General features: G+C 45.3%; 1 long non-coding RNA gene across 1 annotated transcript; it reads left to right on the top strand.

Moving 5' to 3' along the window:
* Nucleotides 1-6: 6 nt before the first annotated feature.
* LOC106812187 lies at nucleotides 7-5,047 on the top strand. Its single transcript, XR_001394297.1, has 3 exons — nucleotides 7-198; nucleotides 1,056-1,208; nucleotides 4,930-5,047. It is a non-coding gene; the product is annotated as an uncharacterized LOC106812187 (long non-coding RNA).
* The last annotated feature ends 5,398 nt before the right edge of the window (nucleotides 5,048-10,445 follow it).

The following is a 10,445-nucleotide window of genomic DNA, read 5'->3' on the forward strand; positions in this document are numbered from 1 at the left end:
TCGACGAGTGCGACGCGTACGTCAACCCGTGCCTCAACAATGGCGTCTGCATCAACGTCGACGGCAACTTCACGTGCGTCTGCGCCGACGGCTACAGCGGTGACTTCTGCGCGATCGGCGGCGGCGTCGTCGGCCCGACTATCTCTCTCAGCACCGGCGCGCTGGCTGCCGTGCTCGTCTGCATATTCCTATTGCTTCGTAAGTCGCCACGGCAACGCGCATCCGTTGCCACGGCGACGCGGGTTGCTGCATCGCCAGGGCAACGCGCGGCCGTTGCCACGGCGACGCGGGTTGCTGCGTCGCCTCGGCAATGCGCGACCGTTGCCACGGCGACGCGGGTTGCTGCGTCGCCAGGGCAACGCGCGGCCGTTGCCACGGCGACGCGGGTTGCCGCGTCGCCAGGGCTCTGGTAGGATAGGATGACATGCGTGAGAGTTAGAATTGCAACAGGAGTGCAAGAGATAGTGTTGTCGTATATCGAAGTTAATTGCTGAAGTCTGTTCCACCAATTGCAGTCAAATTATTCATGTAAAGAGTGGTGGTTTGATTTTTGATTAGAGAGAGAGAGCGAGAGAGCGAGGAGAGAGAAAGAGAGGATAGAGGGAGAGAGGGAGAGAGAGCGAAAAAGATAGAGAGAGAGGGGGGAAGACAGGGAGGACAAGAAAGAAAGAGAAATATAGTAAGAGAGAAAGAAAGGAGAGAACGAGAGAGGAAGAAAGAAAGAGAGAGAGAGAGAGAAAGAGAGAGAGAGAAAAAGCGAATGCAAAATTCACACAATAACGCAACGCCAAATTACCCAATGTAACATTCCTTCTCGCGGAGGAGGCGGCGGCATCGCTGCAGGAACCCTCCAGCATAGGTTGCTACAAATATATATTTATTATATTTACATTTATAATATTTATTATTATTATAATTATATCAGGAGCTAATAATGACAACATTGTCATTATTAGCTCCTGATTATATATATATAAAATATATTATACAATAGAATATACGAAATATATAAATAAGATATAAATAGATATTGCCGGCGTGTCTCTGCTTTGCAGTGCTATACTGCTGTTTGTCCTGTCTTCCATCTGCCCGACGCAAGGCCGGCCCGACAAGACTCCGTTCGACTTCAGCAGTGAGATGACCATCCGCCCCGAGAACATTCATCCACTACACGGACGAGGGAGCGGCGGCGAGGAGGACCAGGACACGTACGTCAGTATCACTCCCCTCGGCACCAGTGCGTAGTTAGGCATTTGTTTCAGCGGGGCGGGGGGGTGGGCACTGGGATGGGCCTTACATTTTAATCGTGGGGGGGGGGGCACGAATATATACTTTTTTTGTTGTTATATTACTGTTCTACGGCAATTGTTTTCTAATTCATATTTTTTTTTATCAAGCAATGAATATTTCAGTGGCGGGGCACCTGGGGGGGCACAGAAAATTTCGTGGGCAGGGCACGCTTGCCCCCCCGCGCGCCCCCGTAACTACGCCCCTGCTCACCAAGAGGACGCTAAACCTATAACAAAGCGAGAGAAGCGCCCGCCATTGGCCATTGGGGCTGAATTTTGGTTCGGCGGAGACCTTAGAACAGATAATTAAGTGTTCTATTGTCTCTGTTCGCTCTGCACATGGAACTGTTTCAGTCTGATTATGGTCCATTAGATGGCGCCCTTTGTAGCCGAAAAACGACACAGCCATCGCTTTCCTCTCCTTGTTATATTTAGCTCCTTGCCCCTCGCGAGCTTCTCCGGGCCTGTCCGCGAGCGTTTGTGTCAGCTCTCATGCGTTCGGTCGCTGCCTCACTGCTTTCGCACTGCCCACGCCTCCTTTTAGTTCGCTTTGGTCCTCACTCCATTCTGTCATGACCTCCTTGCGCTGCTTCTCGCTGCCATCGTTCCTACATCGGCTTTGCCGGTCATTCAGCTTCATCGCTGCTTTTTGTTCGTCGCTCCCTTTATTCTTGCTGCCTCAGCCTCCTCTATTGGCCTGCTCGCTCCCTTCATCTGCTGCTCGCTCCCTCTATCTGCTGCTCGCTCCATCTATCTGCTGTCGCGTCCCTCTATCTACTGCTTCGCCTCCCTCTATCTGCTGCTCGCCCTCCCTCCATCTGCCTTTGCTCGACTCCCTCACATCTGTGCTCGCTCCCTCTATCTGCTGCTCGCTCCCTCTATCTGTGCTCGCCCTCGCCTCTATTGCTGCTCGCTCCCTCTATCTACTGCTCCGCTCCTCTATTCTGCTGCCCTCGCATCCTCCAGATATGCTGCTCGCTCCCTCCATCTGTCTCGCTGCCCTCTATCTTGCTGCTCGCTCACCTCTATCTGCTGCTCGCTCCTCATATCCTGCTGCTCGCTCCCTCCATCTGCTGGCTCGCTCCCTCCATCTGCTGCCTCCATCTGTCGCTAGTCATGTCGCGCCTCCCTCCCATTCCACCACCCCCCTGCACGCCCTTCCAACTCACCGCCCTACCTCCTGTTTCACCTTCCCCTCACCTTCTCCTGCTGCTCGCCCATCTGCCAATCAGTGCAGCTCATTGACCGAATCCTATGTTAGTGATACACCATTTACATACATCGTTACCTGTCTATTGTAAGGACACTAGAGGATGCTTCCTTAAAGTGATCAACGGCTTACGTGGTTTGCACTATCATTTCTCACTCGTTAGTATGTGCTTGCGACGACAGCCTCAGCTGTTAACCTGCAGTGTTTAATTCACAGTACGACAATCTGCTGCTCTGGCGAAACCTGTCCAGCAAGCAACGCGTCGAGCGCTTTGAAGCGAGCGCCGTACGCGAGGCACGCGCCGGAGCCAGTCAGGCGGCCACTGAGAACAAGCGCCACCTCATGGCGTAAGCATGGTCCATATTGGCATTCTTCCCCCCAAGCGCTTTCTTGCATTTGGCTTTTAGTGGAAGCTAAAAACACGTGGGGGAAACATACTCGCGGGTGACCGCTCTTAGGTATTAGTTAATTAGGGCGTTATCATCTTGGTGCGAGTACTTGTCTCCTTCGACAGACCATACATTACGTACACTCTCTAGCCTAGTAGTTAATATGTGCATCTCTCGTCTATCGTGGCAGTGTGTCATGTATACTAACACCCTCTAGCTAGTTAGTTAATATGTGATCTCTCTCTTTATCGCGGCAGGGTAGCCATACTAACGACCTCTAGCTCAGTAGTATATGTGAATCTCTCTCTATTCGTCGCAGCTGTACAATCTCTGTGATTATATATAAATCCTACACCTCTGGTAGTAATTAATGTTGATGCATCCTCTCTCTATGTGGCAGCGAATGTACATTAACTAACACCATTAAGCTAAGTAGTTATATTGTGGATCTCTCTCTATCGTGGGACAGGCTGTACATGTATAACTACACACTCTCTAGCTAGTAGTTAATGATGTGATCATCTCTCTATTCGTGGCAGAGTGTACATGTATACTAACCCACTCTACCTCGGCTGTATTAATATGTTGATCTCTTTCTATCGGCTGAGCAGAATGTGTACATTAGTATAGCTACACCCTCTACCGTAGTGTAATATGTGATTCTCTCTCTATCGTTGGCAGGTTGTACAGTGATATACTAACACTCTGGCTAGTCAGTTACATATGTGATCTCTTCTCTATTCCGTAGGCAGGTGTACATAACTAACACCCGTCTAGCTTAGTAGTTAATATGTGATCTCTCTCTATCGCTGGCAGGTGTAAACATACATTACTTAACAAACCCTCTAGCTAGTAGTTAATATGTTGATCTCTCTCTATCGTGGCAGTGATACTACTAACACCCTCTAGCTACAGTAGTTAATATGTGTATCTCTCTCTATCAGTGGCAGGTGTACATACTTAACACCTCTAGCTAGTAGTTAATTATGTGATCTCTCTCTATCGTGGCAGGATAGTACATCGTATACTAACACCCTCTAGCTAGTAGATTAATATGTGATCTCTCTCTATGGCGGGCAGGGTAATGTATACTAACAACCGCTACTAGCTAACGTGTTAGTTAATGTGGACTCTCTCTCATGCGCTGCAGTGTACATACTAACACCCTCTAGCTTAGTAGTTTATATGTGCATCTCTCTCTATCGTGGCAGGTGTACAGTAACTAACACGTCTAGCTAGTAGTTTAATATGTGTCTCTCTCTTGCGGCGGTGGTACTATACTAAACACCTCTCAGCTAGTGTTATATGTGATCTCTCTCTATATGGCAGGCTGTACATGCTATAACTAACACCTCTAGCTAAGTAGTCTAATTACCTGAATCTCTCTGCTATGCAGCAGGCTGTACATACTACACGCTTCTAGCATAGTAAGCTTAATATGTTGATCTCTCTTCTATTGTGGCAGGGTGTGTACAGACTTACACCTTCTAGTAGTAGTTAATATGTGATCTCTCTCTTATCGGTTGCAGGTGATACATACTAACACCTATCTATGCTAGTAGTTAATATGTGATCGTCTGCCTCTATGTGTGGCAGCGGTTACATTACTAACACCTATCTAGCTAGTTAGTATAATATGGTGATCTCTCTTCTTATCGTAGGCAGGTGTACATACTAACACCGTCTAGCTAGTAGTTGAATAATGTGAATCTCCATNCCTCCCCCCTCACCTTCTCCCTCCCTGCTCACCCTCCCCCTCACCTTTTCCCTCCCTGCACGCCCCTCCCAACTCACCCCCTACCTTCCTGTTAACCCTCCCCCTCACCTTCTCTCTGCCTGCTCGCCCCCTCTGCAATCAGTGCAGCTCATTGCCGAAAGCTATGCTAGCGTACACCTTTACATACATCTTACCTGTCTATCTGTAAAGGACACTAGAGGATGTTCCTTAAGTGATCCACGCGTACGTGTTTGCCTATCATTTCTCACCTGTTAGTATTGCTTGCGGACACAGCTCAGCTCGTTAACCTGCGTTTATTCACAGGTACGACATCGCTGCTCTGCGCAAACCTGTCCAGCCGAGCAACGAGTCGAGCGTTGAAGGAGCGCCGTACGCGAGGCACGCGCCGGAGCCAGTCAGGCCACTGAGACAAGCGCCACCTATGCGTAAGCTGCGTCCTTATTGCATTCTTTCCCCCTCCCCCCTTCACACCCCCACAAGGTTTTGCATTTGTTTTAGTGGAAGTAAAAACACGTGGGGGAAAATACTCGCGGTGTAACGCTCTTAGTTATTAGTTATTAGTGCGTTATCTCTTGGTGCGAGTACTTGTCTCCCTCGACAGACATACATACTAACACTCTCTAGCTAGTAGTTAATGTGTGATCTCTCTCTATCGTGGCAGGTGTACATGTATACTAACACCTTCTAGCTAGTAGTTAATATGTGATCTCTCTCTATGCGGCAGGTGTACATGTATACTAACACCCTCTAGCTAGTAGTTAATATGTGATCTCTCTCTATCGTGGCAGGTGTACATACTAACACCCTCTAGCTAGTAGTTAATATGTGATCTCTCTCTATCGTGGCAGGTGTACATGTATACTAACACCCTCTAGCTAGTAGTTAATATGTGATCTCTCTCTATCGTGGCAGGTGTACATACTAACACCCTCTAGCTAGTAGTTAATATGTGATCTCTCTCTATCGTGGCAGGTGTACATACTAACACCCTCTAGCTAGTAGTTAATATGTGATCTCTCTCTATGCGGCAGGTGTACATACTAACACCTTCTAGCTAGTAGTTATTACATGATCTCTCTCTATGCGGCAGGTGTACATACTAACACCCTCTAGCTAGTAGTTATTACATGATCTCTCTCTATGCGGCAGGTGTACATGTATACTAACACCCTCTAGCTAACACCTGCCACGATAGAGAGAGATCACATATTAACTACGTGTTAGTATGTCCTCTAGCTAGTAGTTAATATGTGATCTCTCTCTATCGTGGCAGGTGTACANGGGTGGGTTGGGGGCAGGGGGTAGATAAAAAAAACGGCACAAACATCATTGTCAGTCGCAAGTGAACCGCCATTCGCTGTCGAATTTCATATTAGTTTTATTTTTCCAGTGCCAATCACATCGCCGTAACCGGATAAACATACAGAGGACACGGAGAACACGACATACTACGAAGTGCGCAGAGCTATACGTACACCTCTGATGCGACCTGTGTTTGGAGATACCATTCGTACTGATTTTATACATTCATGATATATTTCTTTATTTTTTATTATTTAAATATTATTAGAGGATTATTGGTTAAATTAAAGCATGAGCGCGTAATTAAAAGCCTTGAGTAAACCCACCAATTTATATCAATTGTAAATGGAACTTGTAAAATTGGGTTTCACAAGAGATTGTAAAACGTATTAGGCCTTATGGTAAAAACAATTTATCGGTCAGCCTTTTATAAACGAATGTGGTTACAAATTTCATATATAAATAGTATATTTTGATCTAGTTAATATTCCTCTCATTCGCTAGTAAGTTATGTATCTGAACATGTGCTCTCACACTTGATTTTTCGCGTGTGATTTGTACGTCTTTCTGACAACGGTCCCCTGATTATAAACTCACGTTTTTAAACTTATTATTACATATATTACAATTGCGTATATTATAGTCTACACGCGTGTGTATTAGCACATGCTTTCACGATTGAAATGCTTTTTAATAAATATACTCAAACTAAAAATAAAAATTTCGAGGTACTTTTTATATGATTGCGATTATTTATAAGATGCCCACAATAATTTGTAAAAGAAAGCTCTACATGTTTCAGTAAAGAGTCAAGTGGTAGGATAATACAGTGCAGTGAATCACTGGTTGCAGTGGTGGGAATCTCCGTATGTAGAGTAGAATAAACTAGAGCAGTAGAGGAGTAGAGAGTAGAGTCCAGTGCAGTAGAGCAACAGAGCAGTAGAGTCCAGTGCAGTAGAGCAACAGAGCAGTAGAGTCCAGTGCAGTATAGTCCAGTGCAGTAGAGCAACAGAGCAGTGAGTCCAGTGCAGTAGAGCAACAGAGCAGTAGAGTCCAGTGCAGTAGAGTAACAGAGCAGTGGAGTCCAGTGCAGTAGAGCAACAGAGCAGTGGAGTCCAGTGCAGTAGAGTAACAGAGCAGTATTGTAGAGCAGTAGAGCAGAGTACAGTTCAATAGAGCAGCAGAGCAGTATAGTAGAGCAGTAGAGTACAGTGCAGTAGAGCAGAGTAGAATGCAGGAGAGTTGTTGTTGTTGTAGAAGTTGTTGCTGCGTGGTCCTTGACCCTGACCTTGACCGTGACATTGTCCTTGACCGTGGCCTCGACCAATTTTCCCATTTCTAAACTTTTCCGTGGCCTTGAGTTCAAGGCCATGGCCTTGAGCTCAAGGCCATTACATTTTCCAATTTTTAAGATTTTCCGTGGCCTTGAGCTCAAGGCCATGGCCTTGAGTTCAAGGCCATGACCTTAGGCTCAAGGCCATTGCATTTTCCAATTTAAAAATTTCTACATAACTAGGCCAAGGCCATAGCCTTGAGCTCAAGGCCATATCCTTGAGCCACTTTCAAAATGTTTACATCACTCGATTGAAGTCATGGTCATGGTCAAGTTGTGTTTATATTTTGCCTAACAACATCTCGAAAATATCTTACCGTGGTACTTGACAAGATTTGAACCCGGGACTATTGAGTACCAGCCCAGCACCATACGCTAGCACCCAAACCCACCATTACTTATCTGTTCAGAACGAATGTATGTGTTACATTTTACTCAACAAGAGTTTGAAAATATTTTAATAAGTTACCTCACAAGAATTGAACTCGGGACAACACGGTCATATTCCAACGTGTTACGCACACGCCTAAACGTACACTTTCTGAGTGGTTCAGATCTGATGTGTGTGTTACGTTTTCGTTTAACAGCAAGAAAAGTCAACAAAGTCATTGCCGAGCATAGATTTTAACGTGGAAATTTTCATTTATAAACGAGATAGAAATACTTGTACAGACTTTCGTGCAAAAAAATTTATGATTGATAGCGATCCTTGAAATCTCTACTCGCGACTTCCGACTCATTTTGCCAAATCAACACACACGTTTATAGCCGATTTTAGCATGAACATCTCCTGCGGACGCTAAGTCGCCAAAATGCCTACATCCCCTTTACCTATACATTAGCATAGGGAGAGATTTATGGCGGGTAGTACCCCTCAAAGGAAGGAGGGAGGTCGCGTTTTACGATGCGAACCACATGCCTGGCTCTCTCTCTCTCTCTCTCTCTCTCTCTCTCTCTCTCTCTCTCTCTCTCTCTCTCTCTCTCTCTCTCTCTCTCACACACACACTCTCTCTCTATATCTCTATCGCTCTCGCTCTCGCGCTCTCTCTCTCTCTTTCTCTCGCTCTCTCTCTCTCTCTCTCTCTCTCTAATATCCTCGCGTATAGAGAAACGTTGTACCACCTAGAACTGTCGCTGTGGTGCTAGGGCCTGCGAATCAAGCAAGACTGCCATTTTCATATTCGGCCCTTGTGACAATTCTAGACAGACATGGCGGCGATGTGATTACATCACAGGCTGATGCTGCTATTTTCCTTGGCTCCATGATCTATCCAACATGTGTGCGCGCGTGTGGCTCTGTATCTATATTTTGAGATAAAATCGAGGTATTTGATATCCACATTCGATAAAAAAAAACTTGCTATCCTCGTAACAAGCCGTACGTCAATATCATAATCGGAAATGCTTCACATTAATTAATAAATTAGGTAATTATAAATTATCAATTAATTAATTAATATTCATTGATTGGTAATTAACTGTAATGAAGATCGGTGGCGCGTACGGGCGCGTGGCCATCGTGGTCGCGTGCGTGCTAGCGACCTGGTCGTCACTTCACACGCTGATCGTGTGTGATCTTGTGAGGTGAACCTATCAGGAATGCATAATATATAGATATTATGCAGGAGTGAATAATAATATATCTATTATAATTCACTCCTGATATATATGTTATACACTCCTGAACTTGTAATGGCGCTCGTTCCAGTTACCGCCTAACACGAGCATGAACTGATACTGCTTGACCAATGCAAGCCCGTGATGATATTTGGGGAAACGAGAGAAGCGTGTATATTAACATTTATAGGCTGTCCACATGTTTTAATTTGTGTAAATTTTAACCATAGATAACATAATAAATGAAATTTTCTACAAAGTATGAAACGCATTCGTTGTGCTTTGTCTGAGGTGTCGCGGAAAGGGAATCACATTAAATCATAGGGGACCCTAAGTTCCTAACCCTATTAGGTCCTGGGAATGGAAGAGCAAAATCCTCATGACTCAACTGGGTCATGAAGTTTACACAATTTCAGTAGGTAATTGTAGTGTAATTAGGTAGAGGATTGTGGCCAGATGCTGCGAGCCAAGTAAACTTTTTTAGATTAAACCGATTTTACGATGTACATCCGTCGCGGACTCGCCCTGTCCATTTTGAGCGCATAGGAGAAATCGGCCGGAGAGAATTATCAACGGCGGCAGTCAACGGCGACCGACGTACGGGCGCTATTTTCATGTGCATTAGCATAGCTGGGAACCGTGACGCGATGCTGCGAGCAAAGTGAAGCATGTAGATCAGATTTTACCATGCACATGTACCCTCGGCCCGCCCGTGTCCAGATTGAACGTATGAGATCGGCCGAAGAAAACCGATGGAAAGCGCGCGAGAGAGAGAGAGAGAGAGAGAGAGAGAGAGAGAAGCGCATGCTCATCATGTACGCAAAGTTTTGGTTTGAAAACTCGTTATTCGTTATTGAATTGTATGTTATTGTGTATACCCACAAAACGAGCATTTATGATCTCTTTAACCTGCTAGTATGTTCAACATAGCCATCGTAGAGCATAATTATGTAAGCAAATATGACCTGCCACCTAGTGTCAGAACTAATTATAAAGCGCGCATATATAAATGAATCACTTTCGTCGGGCCGTGACGGGCTTCTCTCTAGCGAGATATGTGACGGTCAGTAGGCCTATACACGTGGCCGGAAGCGTATCCGCCATGTGCTCTCTGGATCTGTGTTTAGTCGTCAAAGATTCGAGCTGTGACAACTTCGAATGCGCATATTTATTATAAGGTAAGTTAATATATATTGTGTGTGCGTTAGATGTTAGGTCCTAGCTTACGTTTATAATTTACAGGAATTTTTGCTCAGCCGTAGCATCTGTCGTTGCTATGATTTATAATTCATTCCTGTCGTTCACTCGTTTAATTGAGGTTCTTTACGAAATGCTTATGAAAAACCGGTTACGAAAAATGAACGTTTAACGTGTTTATAATAGAAGAACAAACAGTTGCATAACTATAACCTAACTACTAAAACCTAACTACTAAACCTAAAACCAAACTACTAACCTAACTACTAAACCTATTACTAAGTGTGAGAAGGCGAGCGCATGCGAGAGAGAGAGAGAGAGAGAGAGAGAGAGAGAGCGCACGCCAGCGAGATTGAGAGAGGAGCAGATA

Source organism: Priapulus caudatus, unplaced genomic scaffold, assembly GCF_000485595.1.
Source record: "Priapulus caudatus unplaced genomic scaffold, Priapulus_caudatus-5.0.1 Scaffold617, whole genome shotgun sequence".
NCBI classification, from domain to species: domain Eukaryota; kingdom Metazoa; phylum Priapulida; class Priapulimorpha; order Priapulimorphida; family Priapulidae; genus Priapulus; species Priapulus caudatus.